A 26,437-nucleotide genomic window follows, 5' to 3' on the forward strand; every position below is an offset into this window, starting at 1 on the left:
TACATCGCAAATTGCAATGACAAAAGTAAATCTCCATTTCATCCTTAACAAAAATGTGCTGATAAAGGTGTGCCACTTCTTTTGAAAGTAGCCATAAAATCCTATCATTAAATCTACCTACTATAAGTTGAGCTCTTATGATGACAAAATTACATGTTATTGGATCTTGTAAAAATTTTCTTAATCGCTGTGGTGAAATAATAGGAATAGCATGCTTCACCTGCAAATATATATGCGTAATTTGCAATGTCTGAAGAAATCTGCTTATTTGATATCGTTGCGGTTTTTAGCATTAATCATTAATAAAAACTCAAATCAAGAAGATCCCATGGAAGTTACGGGTACAGTTTCTGCTGACTATTGCACTGACGGTCCCGAAAAGGTGATTCGGGACGTGACCCAGTTGGGAAACAGGGGCTGGCAACCAATTAGGGAATTCGTCAGAGACAGATTTCCGGGAATAAAAAAGGGTACGATGGAAAGAAGTTAGAGGACACAACAAGCCGAATACTGACTTAGGTGTATACCATCCGATATAAGGCAACCTGAATCTTCTTTTTAACCTAACTTAGAGCTGCTAGTATTTAGCTGTGTTATATTTTCGATAAGAACGTCTAAATCTGCTACAGTTGGCAAGATACAAAAATTCAATTGAATACTTTCGACGATAGCAAAAAATCCGTGTTCTTGAATTCACAAATGGTATAAAGTGCAGCAAGTCCTGAAACGTACTGGCTGTTCGCTTTAGTATGGGCTAAACATAGTCTAGCTTCTTCTGAACCTGAAGTGAATTTGTAATTGGTGTTAACCAGCCGATGTGGTTTGTCCAACAGTACTGAAGCATGTTAATCACAGACATCAAAAATCTCTCAACAAGAAGACTGAGTAGTTCAATATTCATTTAAAATGGATGTCTGCACACGCTCACAAAAAATCGCTTCTGTAACATATACTCCCAAACATATTTTGCTTCAAGCATATACATTTTTGGGTATTGCCCAAACATTTATATGTTTGATCTCTTCCAATATATAATATGTTTGAAAGCATATTGGTCTAAACAATATATGTTTGGGTAGTCTAAGTTCCAAACATTTTGTATTTTTGCATCCAAATTCAATAATGTTGTCTTCCAAAAAACAATATGTTATTATGTGAACATATAATATGTTTGGAAGCATTTTGCACCCAAAAATATTATATGCTTAAAAAAAATTCTCCCAAACAATATTGTGCTCAAAATTTTATTTATTTATTTATATATTTACAATCATAATGAATTATGAAAATAAACAGGTAATATAGGTGCTAACAACATAGGTTTTCGACCTGAATGCTCAAAATTTTGTTTCTGCCCAATTGTATATTCCCCCACATCTTTCTCACTTCCACGAGATTTTTAGTTCTTATCACCTGTTTCTGTAATACAAACATTGTAGAAGAAATTATTCAATTGTATGATTTTTTTTATTTTAATTTTACCTTTTGCCGGACGGGGATTCGAACAGCGGACCACACAGTTTGTAAGGATCAAAGAAGTAGCTGATCAATTGCCCAAGGAAAAATAAAATGTTAATTTTGTAATAACAAGCAACAACCACCAACTTAATTCAATATCGCTCCCTGTTAAATAGCGCTCCAAGCTACTAAACACATATATGTTTATAGGCTATTTCTAAATTAATATATGTTTGCATCCAAGCATATTATATTTACAAACATTTTATGTCCCAAACATAATATGTTCTAACATATTAACATATATGTCCCAAACATGTTATGCTAGTTTATGAACATTATATGCTTGCACTCAAAAATATTGTGTTTAAAAATTTGTGTTCCAAACATATAATGTTTATAGCCAAACATATGAAAAACAGTCTTTTTCATCCGTGCATACAGGCTCAGGCCAATAACTGGTAAGAAAATTAAATCGATTAGAAATCATCCTAAAACACTTGAAAGATGTGACTGAGCAGACAAATGGTTACCTAATACGGGTGCTACACGTACATACCAGGAGCAGCAAATTATCTTCGTGAGACTTAGGAACTACCTTAGGTATTCCAGAGGAACGTGCAATCATTAAGTTCATACTTCAGGTGTTGGAAAGCTAAAAAAAAACATCATGATGGCACCATTGGTCATATCTAAAACTTATTAATGTCTCAAGAAGTAAGTTATGGGTCGTTGGACCATAGGGGAATTTACGAAAAAGCATGGAAAAGAGAAGGAAATAATCAAGCATCTTGAGAATGTTCTGATTTGTCTGTAAGACATTATTTATATAAAATAACCCAAAATATCGACTCTTGGGTTCGCGGCGTATGTGATTGTACTATAAAGGGTGATACGGTCAAAATTTGGTCAATATAAACTTGACGTATTTCTTTCAATTTTGCATTTAAAAATCCTGAACATGCCTCATTTTGAAGGTGTGTGTGTAGAATGTTGCTCCTATTTTGATTTTGGAATTCACTCTTCAGTTGTCAAAATGCCGTCCAAGCAAGAAGAGCAGTGTATCAAAATTTTGTTCGCGCATCGCGAAAATCCGAGCTACTCGCACGCAAAGCTGGCAAAATCGCTAAAAGTTGCCAAATCAACCGTTACAAATGTAATTAAAGTGTTTGGGGAAAGTTTGTCTACAGCCAGGAAGTCTGGCTCGGGGGGAAATCGAAAACCGGAAGCCGCCGAGACGACAAAGAGAGTTGCCGGTAGTTTCAAGCGAAACCCTAACCTCTCTCTCCGAGATGCCGCATATAAGCTGGGTGTATCGTCTACAACCGTGCATCGAGCCAAAAAACGATCCGGACTATCGACTTCCAAGAAGGTAGTGACTCCAAATCGCGATGATAAACAAAATACGACGGCCAAAGCGCGATCCCGGAGGCTGTACACGACGATGCTGACGAAATTTGACTGCGTGGTAATGGACGACGAAACCTACGTCAAAGCCGACTACAAGCAGCTTCCGGGACAGGAGTTTTATACGGCAAAAGGAAGGGGAAAGGTAGCAGATATTTTCAAGCACATAAAACTGTCAAAGTTCGCAACGAAATATCTGGTTTGGCAAGCCATCTGTACCTGTGGCTTGAAAAGCAGCATTTTCATAGCTTCCGGGACTGTCAACCAAGAAATTTACGTGAAAGAGTGTTTGAATAAACGTCTGCTGCCTTTCCTGAAGAAACACGGATGTTCCGTACTGTTTTGGCCGGATTTGGCATCTTGCCATTACAGTAAAAAGGCCATGGAGTGGTACGCCGCCAACAACGTGCAGGTGGTTCCCAAGGACACGAACCCTCCCAGCACGCCAGAGCTCCGCCCAATTGAGAAATACTGGGCTATTGTCAAGCGGAACCTAAAGAAGACCAAAAAAACTGTTAAGGACGAGCAGCAGTTCAAGGCAAACTGGCTTTAGGAGGCGAAGAAGGTGGACAAGGTGGCTGTACAAAATCTGATGGCAGGTGTCAAGCGTGAGGCCCGGCAATTCGGATTTGGAAAAGCGAAAGCCTAACTGAATATTTTTCCTGAATTTTATACTAATTGAACTTGAAAAAGAAATTTACTTTGATTTTTTATATAAACGATTTCACCGGTTTACACGCGTTTTCCCTTGACCAAATTTTGACCTATCACCCTTTAGTTCTTCCCAGTTGCATTATTGTAATTCTTCATGTATGGGAGTATGCAAATTCAAGAATTTTTGAAATAAAACAAGAATCAGAGTGTATAGTATTGGGCACGCAAATTGGTAATGCGGGATTGACAACAGAAGTTCGTAGTTTGGGATATACGCATCAAGCAATACTGAAATTTTATTCATGCCATAACCTCATTTTCAGTATGTATGATTTGTCCGAATTTTTTGTTTGTTGTTTGATTCTCAATATTCACACATTTGCGGGAAGCTTGCGAACAGCTTCTACAAAGGCAAGGCGTAAGGTAAGGCGTAAGCCAATTTTAGAGGCATACAGCTTTAGATTACTGGCGGACCTGGAAAATGGAACAAAATGGTCCAAGTACCTGTACGCAGTATACATTTTTAGTTAATGTGGTATCACAATGGACTGAATCGTCTAAGCCTGAAAATAAATCAGGCTGGCCCTTTAACCTAACCTTTGGAGAGAAGCTTATGCTGTGTATTTCGTGGGACCAACTGGGTATGGTGTACTATGAGCGGCTACAATCGTCTAAATCGATCACAGGAGCTTTGTAATGAACTCAAACGTTGCGTTTGAGCCTAGTATTGCATGATAGACGTCCGCAATATTCGGAAAGGTGGGGATAAGGTGATTTTGCAGTACCATAACGAAAAGTCCGTAATTATTTAAAAACATTCCAACGTGCAGTTTTCTCTCACACGACGTATAGCCCATACATTGCATTTTCTGATTAGTACTTGACCCAATCCATGTAGCATAACCTGGCTGATCACCCGTTCGTTGAGGATACTAAATAGTGGGTGGATTCACAGATTAAGTCAAAAGAAGACTTAATCCAGAAAGCTGGCTAGGAATGTACAATACTTTGATCAGTCAGTTACAATTTTTTTTAATCTTTAGCAACACAATTCGATTCTATATCCTATTTCCATTCCAAAAATTGGACATGTAGATGTACTCGTAAATGTCCATTGTAAATAGTTTTTTATGTGTGCCTACAAGATAGCCCACTGCTATCCAAAAAAATTTGGAAGAGCACCGTAGTCATTATGGAAAAGCATAAAATGAGATAGTAACGGCTTCGTTGATAAATAACTTACAACAAAAATCTAGAAATAATCAAAAAGTATCTCATAGATACACTGCATATAGCAAGTATCCACGAAAAACTAGACGAGTAAAAAGTTGTCTCTTGAATATTCCATACAAAATGCCGGCTAGTAGTACACACTAGAATTTTCATAAAACACACATGCAGCTAATGCCGAACATATCGAGAGTGAAAGAGAGTAGAAGAAGAGCAGAACTAGAAAAAAAGAGCAAATACTAAGAACACTCTGGAGTTGTCAAGGTTAGAGAAGTTTTTCAAATTCCGATACAAACATAATTATTTCTTTTTTATCCAAACACTTGTAATCAAGCCTACATTTCATGGTAGTGGGACTCTCGTGTAATGGACTTTAACCTCTGTGTTATCGGCCTACTGAAGGCATTGGAGACAGTGTGGAGCAATGGTTTGTCATTGGCTCTAACACAAAGAGGATGACTTCTGAGTATTCTACGAAATTTAATGAAAAAAAAAAAAACAATAAAACAAAGATTATAGACTTTTTCTTTGTTTTAAAGAAAGAGTTGGAAACTAGGGTTTGTAATTCGAATGAAAACCTCGGCATTTCGGCCAACATTCACTTAATCACCTAATTGACGATGACACCGATGAAAGTATAAGGGCGGTATTAGAAGCCGCGCACACGTCTACGGTTCTTTCTACCAGTGCAGCGTTATGCTGCACCACAACCTTTTAGCGATGGCGAGAGATGCTGTACGCAGCCATCTAAATTGAGAGATGCTCTACGCAGCCATCTAAATCGATTGCTACAGACTACATCGAAGTAGTCTGTAGCAATAACAGTTTGTCTGATAAGTCCCCGGTCTAACAAAGAAAAACACATTTTTTGTCAAAATTCGTTTTTATTATTCAGCATAGTTCCCTTCAAGAGCGATACAACGATCATAACGACCTTCCAATTTTTTGATACCATTTTGGTAATACTCCTTCGGTTTTGCCTCAAAATAGGCCTCAGTTTCGGCGATCACCTCTTCATTGCAGCCAATTTTTTTCCCTGCGAGCCAGATCTGGAGAATACGGTGGGTGGGAAAGCAATTCGAAGCCCAATTCATGAATTTTTGCCATCGTTCTCAATGACTTGTGGCACGGTGCGTTGTCTTGGTGGAACAAGACTTTTTTCTTCTTCATATGGGACCGTTTTGCCGCGATTTCGACCTTCAAACGCTCCAATAACGCAATATAATAGTCACTGTTGATGGTTTTTCTCTTCTCAAGATACTCGATAAAAAATATTCCATGCGCAACCCAAAAAAAAGAAGCCATTACTTTGCCAGCGGACTTTTGAGTCTTTCCACGCTTCGGAGACGGTTCACCGGTCGCTGTCCACTCAGCCGACTGTCGATTGGACTCAGGAGTGTAGTGATGGAGCCACGTTTCATCCATTGTCACATATCGACGGAAAAACTCGGGTGTATTACGAGTTAACAGCTGCAAACACCGCTCAGAATCATCAACACGTTGTTGTTTTTGGTCAAATGTGAGCTCGCGCGGCACCCATTTTGCACAGAGCTTCCGCATATCCAAATATTGATGAATGATGTGACCAACACGTTCCTTTGATATCTTTAAGGCGTCTGCTATCTCGATCAACCTCATTTTACGGTCATTCAAAATCATTTTGTGGATTTTTTTGATGTTTTCGTCGGTAACCACCTCTTTCGTACACCGTCCTCCGTGCTCATTTCACCATTGTTGAATTTTGCATGTCCAAATATATGATGAATGATATGACCAACACGTTCCTTTGATATCTTTAGTCCTCTGCTATATTGATCAACTTCATTTTACGGTCATTCAAAATCATTTGTGGATTTTTTTGATGTTTTCGTCGGTAACCACCTCTTTCGGGCGTCCACTGCGTTCACCGTCCTCCGTGCTCATTTCACCACGCTTGAATTTTGCATACCAATCAAGTATTGTTGATTTCCCTGGGGCAGAGTCCGGAAACTCATTATCAAGCCAAGTTTTTGCTTCCACCGTATTTTTTCCCTTCAGAAAACAGTATTTTATCAAAACACAAAATTCTTTTTTTTCCATTTTTTCACAATAACCAAAGTTGCTTCACAAAAGACGCTCTATCTCACAAACTAATTGACTTACAGACGTCCAATTTTGACACATATCATTTGAAGGTTGGTACTATATATTTAAAAATAATATGCATTTAATACTAGCGACGCCATCCATGTGTCAGAACGGGGACTTATCAGCCAACCTGTTAGTTACCTCTCAGAATTCAAGATGCCTGCCCGAATTGTGGACCTGACATCCACTTCACTCTTGACTCATCCAATAGATGCAGTCTTCTGCCTCGAACTGTATGTAGAAGATTATATGTCTTTATTTGTTTGTTTCATAAATTAATTACGAGGGCCTAAAACAACAAAAACGGTCCTATGTGGAATTCTGAGGAAAGACATCTTCGTCTAGAAGGTGAAGGTCAATGACTACCTCCCTACACTTAGGGACTTCTGGGAGCCACCGTGGTGCAATGGTTAGCATGCCCGCCTTACATACACAAGGTCGTGGGTTCGATTCCTGCTACGACCGAACACAAAAGTTTTTCAGCGGTGGATTATCCCACCTCAGTAATGCTGGTAACATTTCTGAGTGTTCCAAAGCTTCTCTAAGTGGTTTCACTGTAATGTGGAACCCTGTTCGGACTCGGCTATAAAAAGGAGGTCCCTTGTCATTGAGCTTATTATGGAATCGGGTAGCACTCAATGATAAGAGAGAAGTTCACCACTGTGGTATCACAATGGACTGAATAGTCTAAGTGAGTCTGATACATCAGGTGGCAGCCCTCACTTAGACTATTCAGTCCAACAGGGATCTCGAACTTTCTGCTCCTAAATCGACGGCAATAACTTTTACATCGTGGACCAAGGAAGTGAACCTGAAACTCGATATCCTCATCCGTGGCCAGAGTATCCCCACATGCAAGAACTGCAAAGGTTCTTGGTGTGGCTTTCGATAGTTTGTTCCTGGTTGGTAAGCATGCGGAAATATTAGCTAAAAACTTTTGGAGCAGAAACTTATAGATAATGCGGCTGCTCTTTGGACTCCAAGTATTAGAGAGGCTATTATTGGAGAGGCTTTAAGCGGTGCAAAATACTGCTTTGCGAATTGCCATTGGATATTACTCCAAAACATTAGAACAGCATCTGCAACATGAGTCCAAAATGCCCTCGGTGAGGAAACACTGCGACTTCCTAACCCACAAGCACCTGATAAAGTGCAGAGGGCTAAACCACCCAAGCCACGTCACATCCAGAAGGGTATCAACTGAAGGTGCCAAGCCCATTGGGTTCGATTTCAGAAAGGATACACCGTCAATTGACCACTTGGTCGGTGTTGACAGTGATGCGGGAATAAGGACAATCGCCTCACATCTCGAGGCATCTCTTCACGTGTCCCGCGAAACCAACAGACGTGACATCTACTTCACTCTGGACTCAACCAGTAGAGGTAGATTATAGTTCTGTTCTCCCTGTGTCATTATGTATTGGTAACCATCGCAGACACTGCATTTCTTGTGTTTAACAAATTATGCAGAAAATATTCAAGAAGTCTTTCCTTATCGTCCATTCACATTAGGTTCGAAATCTAGTAAAAGTGGATTTGAAATCCCTTTTTTATATAGCAAATGACAGTTGACATGTAATTAAAATGGATTTTGGACGTCTTATGTGAGTGTGGTATTAGGTTAGGATAGGTTAGGTTAGGTGGCAGCCCGATGTATCAGTCTCACTTAGACTATTCAGTCCATTGTGATACCACATTTGTGAACTTCTCTCTTATCACTGAGTGCTGCCCGATTCCATGTTAAGCTCAATGACAAGGGACCTCCTTTTTATAGCCGAGTCCGAACGGCGTTCCACATTGCAGTAAAACCACTTAGAGAAGTTTTGAAACCCTCAGAAATGTTACCAGCATTACTGAGGTGGCATAATCCACCGCTGAAAAACTTTTTGGTGTGCGATCGAAGCAGGAATCGAACCCACGACCTTGTGTATGCAAGGCGGGCATGCTAACCATTGCACCACGGTGTGGTATTAAGTGTTAAGTTAAGTTGTATCGCTAGGATATTTTGATTTGTTAGACAAGATGACCATTATCGACTTGTTGATATATTATATATTAGTCAACTTCCAAGTTAAGTTTAAGTGCCCGTGAATACGCTACAATGATCAGATAACATATATAATTTTTGAGTAAATTTCAATTTTCATTTCATTATTCGCAGTACTGATCAAATCCCTTTCGTTTTTTTTTTCGACCATTGGTATAGCTATTGTATTCTTACTGTTCTCGTTTTGACAGTAAAAACTATAGATACAATATGACATTAAGAGCATGTGTACATATGGCTATTCCCTAATCATAAGTTTCTCCTCTTTTAAAGATGTCGTATATAATTAAGATTCATTCTTGATATTTCTTGCCGTGATATGTGAGGGACAACTGTATACCTCTGTTAGTAATTGTTTTCCTTTACATTGATTACTGATAACGTAGCTCTTCTTTCGGGTTGTTGAACACTATGGACAGACACAATCTGACGCCTGCATACTTGAATATGTGTGTGGACATAAATAATCAAGAACACACTTGCATATGTGTTCAACAGACGACGCGCTGTCAGTCCGTGTCAATCTGTAATGTGTACATAGCATACATGTAATAATAATCATGTCTGTTCTGGGTCACACCGCATTGTGCACCACACTATACACTTTCTACACACCACACACAAAGTTAGTTGTTCTGAGTCACACGTGTGAACGATTTTTTCGGACTTTTAATCGAAAAATGTGACAGCTGATTTTTTCTGCAAGCCATATTATTTGCAGACAGAAATTATAAACAAAACATATTTTGCCGGTATAAACATAAAAAATTAAAAGTAAGTGCGTAACTCAAAGCCATAAAATGCCTGCCGGATTTTTGTTAGCAGTGAATAATGTAAGGACAAGAGCAATTTATCAAGAAAAAGGAGACAATTGCGTGATGCTTCAAATCTGTTTTGATTTGTTTTTTTCTATCCCTCCTCTATGTTACTCATGAACAAACGATCGCCGTGTCGTTCTCGTTTTTGTTTTTGACGGCGGAGAAGTTTTTATTTTGGTTTTGGTCAAACAGTTTTTAACATCCATACATTAAAGGAAATTTAATTATAGTGGGCATAATTAACTATTCTGTTAAGGTTTTTCTCATTTGTATTGCTTAAATATTTACAATAATGTTGCAAACAAATGCTCTATCGTGGCGGCCTCCATGTGCAGAAAGATATTGGCGGCGTTAGTTTTTTTTTAATTTGCTCAGTGAATTGTGCACCAAGAACACTTTGCAGAATTGAAGATGCCATATTTTTCATGCAATAAATTTGGTAAAATTCACTTTTCTTAGCCCATTGATTTTGTAAAAGTTATAATTTAATTACCTTATATTTTCAAAAAGACCTTTCATTTGTTTAGGAAAGCGGATAGTATTCACAAAAATCAAAGATAATTTTGCTTAAAACTTTTTTGTGTTAACTTTTAAGAATTGTGGCAACATTATACTTTCGAACACACTGAAAATCAGCTGATTAAAACAACCCCAAAATTTATACACCAATCAGACGAAATTTCGGTTCAAATTTTAGGTGGATTTTTAAAATCGTGGTTTCTGCCATATATAAGTGACTTTCCCAATAATATTTGAAAATATTTATAAAAAACATATTAAAGTTTCAGAATCTGTTATTTATTTGTTATTAAAACTTCTAACTTTGCATACGATGGCTGTACACTAAGCCTACACAAAAGAAATGTTCGTGTACATTTTTCAGGTCTATGACGGTGTATAGTGTTGGCCAGAACACCTTTTAAGTGTGACACCACACGAAAATTGTACATGTGTGTACCAGAACAGACACGAATAATAACAATAAAAATAATACGCGAACATATTTCTTGTGTCAAAATATACCCTACATTTTACAATGTTGATGGGAAATATCCTCATTTTTGTGAATGTAGGGTTTTGAACAAGAAAAATAGATAATTGTAACTACTCCGAACTATACTCGCACTGATCAAAGATTTATTTATCTAAACTCATAAAAACTCCTAAATTTTATTGTTGGTGTGTATGGTGAGGACCGATGCTACTGTTCTGCTATTATTTTTAAAGCGATGACACTTTTTTTTTTGTGCCACCTTTTTGCACAATTGAGCAAAAACCTAGTATAGTTTCTTGGGATGTGTGGAATTGTCAAAGCTGCATTTTGTGAAATTTGTACCTTTAAGTAAACATTTTTTTTTCTCAACTATACTAAAGTGTAATTTTTAACAGCTATAGAAATTTTTTTTCAAAAACCAAAAACATATAAAATTCAGAAAAATTCATGAAATCTTTATTTGAATCTACACTGACAAAAAGCATGCCCGGTTCTGAAGATTTTGGTATTGATTCCGAGCCAGAGAAGCAGAGAATTGAAATAAGGTTATATTGAAGACACAATTCTCTTTTAAATACTAGGAAACAAATTCGCGATTTTGGATTATTTTTTGATTCACGCATGTCACATATTGATTTTATCCATCCAATAGTTTATAAAATTCTTGAGTTTATTAAAAGAAAATGTGATTTTCAGACCCTAATACTTGGAAAATTGTGTATAGAGCCTTTGTTAGACCTAGAGTTGAATAGCTTTAACTGTTTGGGATGGAAGCCACTGTGGTGTAATGGTTAGCATGCCCGCCTTGCATACACAAGGTCGTAGGTTCGATTCTTGCTTCGATCGAACACCAAAAAGTTTTTCAGCGGTGGATTATCCCACCTCAGTAATGCTGGTGACATTTTTGAGGGTTTCAAAGCATCTCTAAGTGGTTTCACTGCAATGTGGAACGCCGTTCGGACTCGGCTATAAAAAGGAGGTCCCTTGTCATTGAACTTAACATGGAAACGGGCAGCACTCAGTGATAAGAAAGAAGTTCAAATTTCAAAAAAAAAAAAAAAAAACAATTGGAACAAAATGTAGAGTTTAGAACTTCGAAAAATGATTTTAAATTGTACTGCTAAAAAAATTCAGTTAATACCTAACTCAGAAGATTACCTAAACATTTTATTCATCATAGTCTGTAAGGAATTTTCTAAAGACTGAAATAAATAATAAATAAACAAAAAAAAAACTACAAGTATCAGGTTGGCTGATAAGTCCCCGGTCTGACACATAGATGGCATCGCTAGTATTAAATTTATATTAGTTTGGGCTTCGAATTGCTTCCCCACCCACCGTATTCTCCAGATCTGGCCCCCAACGACTTTTTCTTGTTCTCAGACCTCAAAAGGATGCTCGCAGGGAAAAAAATTGGCTGCACTGAAGAGGTGAACGCCGAAACTGAGGCCTATTTTGAGGCAAAACCGAAGGAGTATGTTACTACCAAAATGGTTTCAAAAAATTGGAAGGTCGTTATAATCGTTGTATCGCTCTTGAAGGGAACTATGTTGAATAATAAAAACGAATTTTGACAAAAAATGTGTTTTTCTTTGTTAGACCGGGGACTTATCAGCCAACCTGTTATATACGGCCAGGCCGAATCTTATATACCCTCCACCATGGATTGAGTAGAAACTACTACTACAGACGGTCACTTGGGTTGCGGCCTATGGCAAGACATCTTAACATCATCTTCTAAATTGCAAGTTAGCCCATGCGGGATATATAGTAGACAAAAGAAAGGTCGATTAAATACGTATATATTCAGTTCTTGACCAGTACACTCGTATATGGGGAGGAAATAATTACGAACCGATATGAACTTTTGTGCGGTAATTATATAGCCAGAATTGAAATGTGGGGGTCGCTTTATACGGGGGCTATATACAATTATGAACACGAGTCTACCAAAAATGGCATGTTTGGTAGATTTATAGAATTCTTGATGTTTTGGAAAAATTCGCAAAATATTACTCTCCAACTATGAAATGCTTCATAAATTTTCTATAGAAATAACATTCTGACAAATTTTTCTACAGAAATAAAATTCTGACAAAATTTTCTACAGAAATAAAATTCTGACAAAATATTCTATAAAATTAAAATTATGACAAAATTTTCTATAGAAATAAATTTTTGACGAAATGTTTCATAGAAATTATATTTCGAAAAAAAAAATCCTAAAGACATAAAATGTTGACAAAATTTTCTATAGAAATATAAAATTTTGACAAAATTTTATATGGCAATAAAATTTTGGTAGATTACTTTTGGCTCGTTTTGCAATCGTGATTTTTCTGTGATTGGGGATCGGTTTATTTGGGGGCTATATATAATATAGATCGATACGTAATGGTTGTTATCGGCCATACACTAGCGAAATGTACCAAATTTCAACCGGATCGGATGAATTTTGCTCCTTCAAGAGGCTTTGGAGGTCAAATCTGGGCATCGGTTTGTATGGGGGCTATATAATTATGAACCGATATGGACCAAGTTTTGCATGATTGTTAGAGACCACATACTAACACCACGTACTAAGATTCAACCGGATCGGATGAATTTTGCTCCTTCAAGAGGCTCCGGAGGTCAAACATGGGGATCGGTTTACATAAGGGCTATATATAATTATGGACCGATATGGACCAATTCTGGCATGGTTGTTAGGGACCATATACCAACTTCATGTACCAAATTTCAGCCGGATCGGATGAAATTTTCTTCTCTTTGAGGCTCCGCAAGCCAAATCTGGAGATCAATTTATATGGGGGCTATATATAATTATGAACCGATATGGACCATTTTTTGCATGGTTGTTAGAGACCATATACCAACACCACGTACTAAGATTCAACCGGATCGGATGAATATTGCTCCTCCATGATGCTCCGTAGGTCAAATCTGGGATCGGTTTATATAAGGGCTATATATAATTACGGACCGATATGGACCTATTCTGGCGTGGTTGTTAGAGACCATATACTAACACCACGTACTAAGATTCAACCGTGTCGGATAAAATTTGCTTCTCTTAGAGGCTCCGCAAGCCAAATCTGGGGATCGGTTTATATGGGGGCTATATATAATTATGAACCGATTTGGATCAATTTTTGCATGGTTGTTAGAGACCATATACTAACACCATGTACCAAATTTCAACCGGATCGAATCGGAAGTTAGCGTGATTTCAACAGACGGACGGACATGCTTAGATCGACTCAGAATTTCACCACGACCCAGAATATCTATACTCTATGGAGTCTTAGAGCAATATTTCCATGTGTTACAAACGGAATGACTAAGTTAATATACCCCCCTATCCTATGGTGGAGGGTATAAAAATGTTGGCAGGGAGCTAATCATTTACAGTTACGATTTGCATCATCTTTGAAGAAGAACGGTCCATTGATGCCACCAGCCCATAAACCGCGCCAAACTGTTACATTTTCAGGATGCATTGTAGCTTTTGCAATGCTTCTGGCTAATCTTCACTCCAAAATCGACAATTCTACTTTTTTACGTACCCAATGAGAAAAAAATCTTCGCTGAACACAATTTTTTGATAACAAAGTAAATTTTCGGCCAACTTTCCAAGAGTCCATTCACCAAAACATCTGCTTTGCGATAACTCGTTCGGTGCCAGCTGTATTTTGACAGGCTTCACACCTAAATCCTGTCGTTGTTCAGTAACAGAGGCCCATTTTGTGGTAAAGGCTACGAATCGATAATTGATGGTCATCATTAACCCTGGGCGATACAGCTGGTTGGTACTGGTTTGGGGTGAAATTTAGTCACAATTTATTAAACTGACACAAAATGGAAGAAGCGCGCGTGGAACTTTCCTTATAGAGCACAATAATAAAATCCAATAATTTGAAGGCCTTCATATGTAAAACGATTCGTGGTTAAATTATAGACCAAACGGAAGCTGTTTAACAAGTGAAACAAAACACGAAAAGTGCGTCAGTATAAGAAATCACCCTCTAGATATATCGGACAAAAGGAGCCAAAAACATGAGAGGTACACTCAGCAGGACAAAACTGAAATTTCTTAGATAGTATTTTGAGGTTTAGTAATTAGGGTATTTTTCATTCGTGGCTCATCTATTAGCTGACTTATCATAACTGTTGGTTGATAACAGAAAATGGTAGCGACCATCACATACTGTGCTATAGATAGCAATATTTAATGCAATGCTATAATGACTGGACACTATGCAAGTATAAGTCTTTGATAGAGCACTTGACTGAAATTGCCTTCACACATCCCTGCAACAGATACTATGAAAATTTATAAAATTATCTTGGGTATCAGTGATGATTTGAGGTTCTATATTGCCAGTTCAGTATGATATCACCATTTGAGTATATTGAAATCATATACTTTGTAAATATCGAAAGTCGTTTTAATTAAAATACAAAACGAATATGGAAATCAATATAACATTGTTATGTCTATTATGCACTTTACAGACTATCAGTTATTCCGGACGGAATGTCGGTGTTTGTAAAGAATCTTACAGTGTGTCGGATCGATACGACTTGTCGGCGATGACTAAATAATTGGTAAATGTGTTATCGATCCCATAAACATGCAGCAGTATCGATTATGCCTTCGGACTTAACTTATAATGTGCACAATATATGGGATATGTTCGACACGAGCACTGTCGTCCGGAATAACTGATAGTCTGTAAAGCGCATTATTGCAATATGGAATATATAAAAACAAGTATATACGGCCGTAAGTTCGGCCAGGCCGAATCTTAAATACCCACCACCATGAATCAAATATTAGGGTTTCCTTTGAAATTTCAGGGGGGTTTGAGGACAAATCGAGCAGAGCAGTTCAACCAATACACTTTCCGGAAATATATTTAAAGATTTTACATATGAAGACTATATCAGATTCTGGATTTGTAAGAACCATTTTTGTTTTAGAGGAATCATTAACATCTCTTGTAAGTGTGCAAGAAAATTATGAAATAACGTCTTGATTTGAAATCTTAAATCTGTAGATGTTCACCCTAGAAATAAAATCTGGAAATTTTACGTTGAGTTTCAAGCAATTTTCATGATCGGTGCACCTTCTATACCCTCAAGAAGTGAAATTTCAAGCAAATCGGATAAAAACTACGGTTTCTAGAAACCCAAGGAGTTAAATCGGGAACTCGTTCTTGACCGATACTCACCATTTTCGGCGTATCTCTTTATGATCCAATAAATATATACAAATTGGATAAAAACTATAGTTTTTATAATCCCAAGAAATAAAATCCGGATATGGGTCATTATTTCGGCACACCACTTTATTGTCATAAAATACTTCTAGATTTCCAACTTCAGTCAAATTGGATAAAAAGTATAGTTTCTATAAGTCCAAGAAGTAAAATCGGGAGATTGGTCTATATGGGGGATATACCAAAACATGGACCGATACTCACCATTTGCGGCACACCTCTTTATGGTCCAAAAATACCTCCAGATTTTCAATTTCAGGCAAATTAGATAAAAACTTCGGATTCTAGAAGCCTAGATTTCCAATTTCAGGCAAATTGTATAAAAACCACGGTTTCTATAAGTCCAAGACCCGAAATCGGGATGTCGGTTTATATGGGGACCATACCAAAACATTGGCCAATGCTCACCATTTTTTGGTGAGCATTGGTTCTAAAATACCTCTAGATTTCCAATTTCTGGTATATTGAATAAAAACTGCGGATTCTAGTAGTCCAAGAAGTAAAATCGCGACATCGGTCTATATGGGGGCTATACCAAAACATGGACCACTACTCACCATTTTTGGCACACCTCTTTATGGTCATAAAATACCTCTAGATTTCAAATTTCAGGTAAATTGGATAAAAACTACGATTTCGGGAGGTCGGTTTATATGAGGACTATATTAAAACCCGGACCGATATAGCCCATCTTCGAACTTGACCTTCCTGCAGACAAAAGACGAGCTTGTGCAAAATTTCAGCATGATTTCTTCATTATTGAAGACTGTAGCGTGATTACAACAGACAGACAGACGGACATGGTTATATCGCCTTAGAATTTCTCCTTGATCAAGAATATATATACTTTATATAGTCGGAAATCGATATTTCGATGTGTTACAAACGGAATGACAAACTTATTATACCCCCGTCACCATTCTATGGTGGTGGGTATACAAATTATAATGTAAGAATTATGGAATTTTAAAATGTTCAAATATCAACTCCAAGTTGGGCTTGGATAGATGAGGTATTGGACTATATTGTCTATTGTGGTATCATGGTGGTGAAACTCGTTCTTGTCAATGAGTAGGGCCTGATAATATCATGGGTAAGGGTCTTCCAACTTATTGCCGTGAGAATTGAGAAATTATTGAGAATTGCCTTCAAAAGTCCAAGAAAGCTATTACATGATGCACGAAAATGGCTCTGCGGTATTTTGGCCCATACCCGATTTTGGTCGTCATTGCACCGTAGAAATGAAGCGAGGGACCTCCTTTTTAAATCATTCTGTGTTCGCTTGTGCTAAGTGCGATGGTGCTGAGTCCTAATATAATCTCTGTAGTCTGCGTTCGAAATTTTCATCTGCCCAGGGTTCAATATTGTCTTTAGGATAATATTCGGCATTAACTTGACTCCCACGATCGATGAATACAAACTGGGTGCGACCATCGACCGTTATGACGGCCCACGCCACTACCATTGGCGGCGGTTGAGTTCTCTTTGCCAAGTAATCTCATCATTTTATTTGTTCACAAATTGCTCAATTTGTAATGGCTTCTGATCGACAGAAATCAAATTCTGGATCCACCGTTGCACCACGGTTGGCATTCCACCACCTCAAAATGAAATTCCGTTGGGACTTAACTATAAAATCATTGGGAGCCACCGTGGTGCAATGGTTAGCATGCCCGCCTTGCATACACAAGGTCGTGGGTTCGATTCCTGATTCGACCGAACACCAAAAAGTTTTTCAGCGGTGGATTATACCACCTTAGTAATGCTGGTGACATTTCTGAGGGTTTCAAAGTGGTTTCACTGCAATGTGGAACGCCGTTCGGACTCGGCTATAAAAAGGAGGTCCCTTGTCATTGAGCTTAACATGGAATCGGGCAGCACTCAGTGATAAGAGAGAAGTTCACCAATGTGGTATCACAATGGACTGAATAGTCTAAGTGAGCCTAATACTTCGGGCTGTCACCTAACCTAACTATAAAAAGGAAATCCATTGTCATTGAGCTAAACATAGAATCGGGCAGCACTCAGAGATAAAAGAGAAGTTCACCACTATGGTATCACAATGGACTGAATAGTCTATGTGATCCTGACATAATGGGCTACCACTATATCTTACCTAACCAAACCTAACCTAACTCCTTTGCTCTTACCAGATTAACAGTTTTGTTCATCGGTGATTTCTGGCATTTTTTGGAACTTCAATGGCTTTAGCCCAAGCTCTTTATACCCTTCACCACTACTGTGGTACAGGGTATAATAAGTTTGTGCATTTGTATGTAACGCCAAGAAGGAAAAGTCTGAGACCCATCGTCTTAGAATTAAATTCTGAGTCGATTTAGCGATGTCCGTCTGTCTGTCTGTCTGTTGGTGTATTTTTGTGTGCAAAGTACAGCTCGCAGTTTTAGTCCGATTGTCCTAAAATTTGGTATAAGGTCCTGTTTCGGCTCAAAGACCATCCCTATTGATTTTGGAAAAAATCGGTACAGATTTAGATATAGCTGCCATATATATTTTTCACCGATCTGGTCATAAGTGGCGTGTATATCAACCGATCTTCCTCCAATTCCATACATCCGAATATTTTATGAGTCTCGAAAAACTTGCAAAATATCAGCCAAATCGGTTCAGATTTAGATTTACACTGGTCTTTTGAGTGTAAATCGGGCGAAGCCACCCGATTTACACTCATTTGCCCACATAGGCCAATTTTATGCTCCGATTTAGTTGAAATTTTGCATAGGGAGAAGAATTAGCATAGTAACTATGCGTGCCAAATTTGGTTGAAATCGGTTCAGATTTTGGATATATCTCCCATATATAGCTTTCGCCCGATTTACACTCATATGACCACAGAGGCCAATTTGTTGCTCCAATTTAGTTGACATTTTGCACAGGGAGTAGAATTAGCATTATAGCTATGCGTGTCAAATTTGGTTGAAATCGGTTCAGATTTAGATATAGCTCCCATATATAGCTTTCGCCCGATTTACACTCATATGACCACAGAGGCCAATTTTTAACTCCGATTTAGTTGAAATTTTGCACAGGGAGTAGAATTAGCATTATAGCTATGCGTGTCAAATTCGGTTGAAATCGGTTCAGATTTAGATATAGCTCCCATATATAGCTTTCGCCCGATTTACACTCAAAAGACCACAGAGGCCAATTTTTTGCTCCAATTAAGTTGAAATTTTGCACAGGGAGTAGAATTAGCATTATAGCTATGCGTGTCATATTTGGTTGAAATCGGTTCAGATTTAGATATAGCTCCCATATATAGCTTTCGCCCGATTTACACTCAAAAGACCACAGAGGCCAATTTTTTGCTCCAATTTAGTTGACATTTTGCACAGGGAGTAGAATTAGCATTATAGCTATGCGTGTCAAATTCGGTTGAAATCGGTTCAGATTTAGATATAGCTCCCATATATAGCTTTCGCCCGATTTACACTCAAATGACCACAGAGGCCAATATTTTACTCCTATTTAATTGAAATTTTGAACAGGGAGTAGAATTAGCATTGTAGCTATGCGTGCCAAATTTGGTTGACATCGGTTCAGATTTAGATATAGCTCCTATATATATGTTTTTCTGATTTAGAAAAAAATGGTCAAAATACCAACATTTTCCTTGTAAAATCGCCACTGCTTAGTCGAAAAGTTGTACAAATTACTCTAATTTTCCTAAACTTCTAATACATATATATCGAGCGATAAATCATAAATAAACTTTTGCGAAGTTTCCTTAAAATTGCTTCAGATTTAAATGTTTCCCATATTTTTTTACTAAAATTGTGTTCCACCCTAGTGCATTAGCCAACTTAAATTTTGAGTCTAAAGATTTTGTAAAAGTCTATCAAATTCTGTCCAGATCGAGAGATATTAAAATGTATGTATTTGGGACAAACCTTTTATATATAGCCCCAAACACATTTGACGGATGTGATATGGTATCGAAAATTTAGATCTACAAAGTGGTGCAGGGTTTAATATAGTCGGCCCCGCCCGATTTTAGACTTTTCTTACTTGTTTCGTCTGCTTTTTGGACGCTATGCAGGTAACGAGCAACGGTATGAGAACCGATTTATTCACATTTAAATGCTGGAGGGTTCTAACGACAGCCTTTTGTGGTTTTCTCGTAAATAATAATATGGACAGTCGCAGGAATAAATCTGATATCAATGAGACGAGCGGTTTAGAAACACTACCAATCTGAAGATGGTTGCAATATACATCAGCCACCTTGTGTATGCGAAATTTAGTCGACCGTCCATCTGTTGAAATTACGGAAACTTCCGAAACAAGTTATCAAGTTTGGAACTTGGCATAGTGTAATAGTGAGTGCAGGTAGAATGATGAAGGATTTCTGATATTAGGCTATTCTACTAAGTTTATTTCCCTTGAAAGATTTTGATATTGATTTCGGGCCAAAGATTCTGCTTCTTTAAAATTAATACCTTTCTTAGGGAAATAGCTTAAAAATCTAGATTCTAATAATAAAAATTCGATAAAAGTGATCTGTATCCCAAGATCACTTTAATCGAATTTTCGGTTTCTTTTTGTGATAAATCAAAAAAGGTATTCTATTGTAACAGATATTTCAAAGCAAAATCTTCAAAGTAATTATTAGCCTATTTTTGAATTTGGAACAATCGTGTGATCATTTGCCAGTAAGGTCTCAACGGCATAAACGAATAAGCCTAAATATAGTCGGTAGTTTTATGGCTAATGTAACATCACAATGAAGTGATTGTCTAAGCGAACCTAAAGTATCAATCGTATTGATATTTTTTCTACTAAATATAACTAAATTTACTTTTCAAAGTATCAATGGAAAATTCCATAGTTTGTATCCATTCATTATCATCATTTGAACATTAGAATTTGTTGATAGCAGTATTACAAACCAAACTATTTAGAAAGAGAGAGAGAGCACAACAGGGGCCCGGCTAACATTGCCCACTGATACCACACAGGCAAATTAAAAGAGAAATGAGACAAATGATCTTACAATACTCATGAGTTCTTATACCCAAAAAAAAAGCAATTAAAATATCTCATAATATTTTTGTCGACAAAGTGATTAAAGAGAAAAAAAAATAAATAAAACAAAAATTGTACAATAGAATTTCTGAGTGGGTCACACACCGCGAAATACAGACAAATCTCATACAGGCAATTGATTTTAAATTTCTTAGGCGGGTAGACATTGTACGCCACCATAATAAAATATATTTTTGATTTTATTTCGTAGCAAGCTGTGACGCTGGACAAGACGACAGGTACAAGAATTTTCGGTGAAAGTATTATAGTTAAATCTCGCACAAAATCTTTTTGGCAAATTCACAATTTTGGCGTATAGTTCATATCTTTTAATAGATATAATAAAGGAGATGTGTTGTACGGTACAACGACGTAAGAAAAGAAAAATTATATTTTTTGGGAATATTAAGGTCGAGTATCTTCCTGGGATCTATAACAAGGGGTTTCCAACATGATATGTTATTTTGAATCACCCGGTATCTCGTTAAATGTCACTTTTTAAGCTTTTTTAATTGACATTTGTTATGTAGGAACTATGCAAATTCTTACTCTGAATGTAGGGCTTTTGGATTACCCAGCACAAAAATCGGAAGTTGTTTCACAAACATTTCTTTTAAAGCGCATCCCGAAATCCCCCATCAATTTGTTTCCACGTTCGATGCAGTCCTTTTGGACAAGTCCACAAACATTTCTTTTAAAGCGCATTCCGGGATACGCTATCGATTTTTCTTTCACTTCCGATGCAGTCTTAGAAAATACGGAATTAGAGCGTTTTAAGTGAAAATTTAAGTTTTGGACAATTAAATTTCGCCAAAAAAGAATAAAAAAATCATTAAAAAGGTAAAAAATAATAAACAAGTATATATGGCCGTAAGTTCGGCCAGGCCGAATCTTATGTACCCTCCATCATGGATTGTGTAGAAACTTCTACGAAAGACAGTCATCCACAATCGAATTACTTGGGTTTTGGTATCTTGAAACTTCTTAACATCGTTTTCTAAATTGTGAGTTAGTCCATACGTCTAATATATAGACAAAAAAGGTATGTGTAGGTAAGTCTACAAATAATTACGAATCGAAATGGAATTTGCACGGTACGTAGGCAGCAAGAATTGAAATATGGGGGTCGCTTATATGGGGGCTATATACAATTATGAACTTTATATGGACCAATTTTTATGTGAGTGGGGATAGATTTATCTGAGGGCTATATAACAGGTTGCCTTATAAGTCCCCGGTCTAACAAAGAAAAACACATTTTTTGTCAAAATTCGTTTTTATTATTCAACATAGTTCCCTTCAAGAGCGATACAACGATTATAACGACCTTCCAATTTTTTGATACCATTTTGGTAGTACTCCTTCGGTTTTGCCTCAAAATGGGCCTCAGTTTCGGCGATCACTTCTTCATTGCAGCCAAATTTTTTCCCTGCGAGCATCCTTATGAGGTCTGAGAACAAGAAAAAGTCGCAATTCGAAGCCCAATTCATGAATTTTTGCCATCGTTCTCAATGACTTGTGGCACGGTGCGTTGTCTTGGTGGAACAACACTTTTTTCTTCTTCATATGGGACCGTTTTGCCGCGATTTCGACCTTCAAACGGTCCAATAACGCCAAATAATAGTCACTGTTGATGGTTGTTTCCTTCTCAAAGATAATCGATAAAAATTATTCCGTGCGCATCCCAAAAAACAGAGGACATTACTTTGCCAGCGGACTTTTGAGCCTTTCCACGCTTCGGAAACGGTTCACCGGTCGCTGTCCACTCAGCCGACTGTCGATTGGACTCAGGAGTGTAGTGATGGAGCCATGTTTCATCCATTGTCACATATCGACGGAAAACTCGGGAGTATTACGAGTTAACAGCTGCAAACACCGCTCAGAATCATCAACTCGTTGTTGTTTTTGGTCAAATGTGAGCTCGCGCGGCACCCATTTTGCACAGAGCTTCCGCATATCCAAATATTGATGAATGATATGACCAACACGTTCCTTTGATATCTTTAAGGCCTCTGCTATCTCGATCAACTTCATTTTACGGTCATTCAAAATCATTTTGTAGATTTTTTTGATGTTTTCGTCGGTGACCACCTCTTTCGGGCGTCCACTGCGTTCACCGTCCCCCGTGCTCATTTCACCACGCTTGTATTTTGCATACCAATCAATTATTGTTGATTTTCCTGGGACAGAGTCCGGAAAATCATTATCAAGCCAAGTTTTTACTTCCACCGTATTTTTTCCCTTCAGAAAACAATATTTTATCAAAACACGAAATTTCTTTTTTCCATTTTTTCCACAATAACAAAAGTTGCTTCACAAAAGACACAAACTAATTGTCTTACAGACGTCAAATTTTGACACGAATCATTTGAAGGTTGGTACTATATAAAAATAATATGCATTTAATACTAGCGACGCCATCTATGTGTCAGACCGGGGACTTGTCAGCCAACCTGTTAAAACTACTCGTATAGACCGATATGGACCTAGTTAGGCATGGTTGTTACCGTTCATATACTAGCACAATGTACCAAATTTCAACTGACTCGTATGAAATTTACTCCTTCAAGAGGCTCCAAAACTAAATCTCGGGATCGGTTTATATGGGGGCTATATATGATTATGGACTGATATAGATCACTTTTGGCATGGTTGTTAAATATCATATACTACCACCACGTACCAAATTTCAACCAGATCGGATGAATTTTGCTTCTCTAAAAGGCACCGGAGGTCAAATCTGGGGATCGGTTTATACGGGGGCTATATATAATTATGGACTGATATGAACCAATTCATGCATGGTTGTTGGATACCACATACTAACATCACGTACCAAATTTCAACCGAATCCGATGAATTTTGCTCTTCCAAGGGGCTCCGGAGGTCAAATCTGGTGATCGGTTTATATAGGATCTATATATAATTATGCACCGATGTGGACCAATTTTTGCTTAGATGTTAGAGACCATATACTAACACCATGTACCAAATTTCAGCCGGATCGGATGAAAACCGGATTGGGGGCTATACGTAAAAGTGGTTGGATATGGCCCATTTTCAATACCATCCGACCTACATCAATAGCAACTACTTGTGCCAAGTTTCAAGTCGATAGCTTGTTTCGTTCGGAAGTTAGCGTGATTTCAACAGACGGACGGACGGACATGCTCAGATCGACTCAGAATTTCACCACGACACAGAATATATATACTTTATGGGGTCTTAGATTAATATTTCGATGTGTTACAAACGGAATGACAAAGTTAATATACCCCCCATCCTATGGTGGAGGGTATAAAAATACATACCCGCTGGGATTTGAACCTTTGCCATTTGACTTTTTCAAGTTCTTTTTTTTGAAGTTCTTTTGGGATGGTTTTGCAAATTATTGTCCTAATTTGTATTTTTTTTGTAATTTTTTGTTGTTTTTGAATGGAAAAATATATTTATACAAAAATAAATGCCCAACAAAAAAAAAAAACAAGTATATACGGCCGTAAGTTCGGCCAGGTCGAGGCTTATGTACCCTCCATCATGGATTGCGTAGAAACTTCTTCTAAACACTGCCATCCACAATCGAATTACTTAAGTTGCGGCAACGCTTGCCGATGGCAAGGTATCTTAAAACCTCCTAAACCACATTTTCTAAATTTTATGTAAGTCCATACGTGGTATATATTAAATCAAAAAAGATCGATCCAATACGTATATAATTCAGTTTGACAAAGTAGACATAAAATTTTGACAAAATTTTCTACAGAAATATAATTTAAAAAAAATAAAATTTTCACAAGATTTTCTATAGAAATAAAAATTTTGACAAAATTTTCTATAGAAAGAAAATTTTAACAAAATTTTCTATAGAAATAATCCTTTCACAATATTTTCTATAGAAATAAAATCTTGGTAGATTATTTTTGGCTCGAGTGGTAACCATGATTATGAACCGAATAAAATTTGAACAAAATTTTCTATAGAAATAAAATTTTGACAAAATTTTCTATAGAAATAAAATTTTGACAATGATGAAAATTTTATTATGAACCGAATAAAATTTTAACAAAATTTTCTCTAGAAATAAAATTTTGACAAAATTTTCTATAGAAATAAAATTTGGTAGATTATTTTTGGCTCTAGTGGCAACCATGATTATGGACAGATATGGACCAATTTTTGTGTGATTGGACCAATTTTGGTATGGTTGTTAGCGACCATATACTAACACCACGTTCCTAATTTGAACCGGATCGTATGAATTTTGCTCCTCCAAGAGGCTCCGGAGGTCAAATCTGGAGAACGTTTTATATGGGGGCTATATATAATTATGGACCGATATGGACCAATTCTGGCACGGTTGTTAAAAATCATATACTAAAACCATGTTCCAAATTACAACCGGATTGGATGAAATTTGCTTCTCTTGGAGACTGCGCAAGCCAAATCTGGGGATGGGTTTATATGGGGGCTATATATAATTATGAACCGATGTAGACAAATTTTTGCATGGTTGTTAGAGACCATATACCAATATATATATAGTCATTCTTGAGTACATACACGTTTTTTTTGCGGCTGCGATAACTTTTGGATTTTTCCCCAATTTGGGCCTTTTCGGCTATTGAAATCCTTTGGCAAATATAGTCCGTGGTACATACTGGAGAGGCAAAAGGAGTACAGAGTGTGCGCGGCAGAATTTTCGAGTTATTTTGATAACAATATTTATAATTTTGGCGTCATTTATAACATAAAATAATAATTCTCGTTGGAAATCTACAAAATCACTCAATGTTACCCGATTCAATCTATAAAAAGGTAAACAAAACAAAATTGACATATTAGTTGACAAGTGTTGCCAACGAAACAAATAAACTGATTACTGTAAGAATACGTTACGTACGATACGTTGGAAACGATCGTCGTGCTGTTGGTGTTGCCAGCAGTAATTTATCCCCTCATAAATACAAAATATGTCCGTTACGCCTGTATCCCAGCAATCAAAACGAAAGTTGGTAGAAACTTCTCCAGATTTTGAAAAAATGGCGAAGAAACCTGTTGGCAATATGGAAGTGGCGGAGTTGATGAATCTAATGAAGGCTACGATGAACAGTTTGTTGGAAGAAAAGCTAGAAGCCCTGCCTACTAAGGCAGATATAGAGGAAGTAAAAGCTGGCATAGCTTCAACTACTGCTGAATTGGAAGAACTTCGAGAAGAAAATAAAAAGTTGAAAGAAGAACTTCACTTACTTAGAAGCAATCATAAACAATCTGAAGATGAAATAAAATGGCTTGAAAATCAAATTAAAAGCACTAAACTAATATTTAAAGGGATTTACTTTGAGAAAAGCGCAGAGGAGTCTGTGAAAAAAATTTGTTC

This window comes from Haematobia irritans, chromosome 5 (assembly GCF_050003625.1).
Source record: "Haematobia irritans isolate KBUSLIRL chromosome 5, ASM5000362v1, whole genome shotgun sequence".
NCBI classification, from domain to species: domain Eukaryota; kingdom Metazoa; phylum Arthropoda; class Insecta; order Diptera; family Muscidae; genus Haematobia; species Haematobia irritans.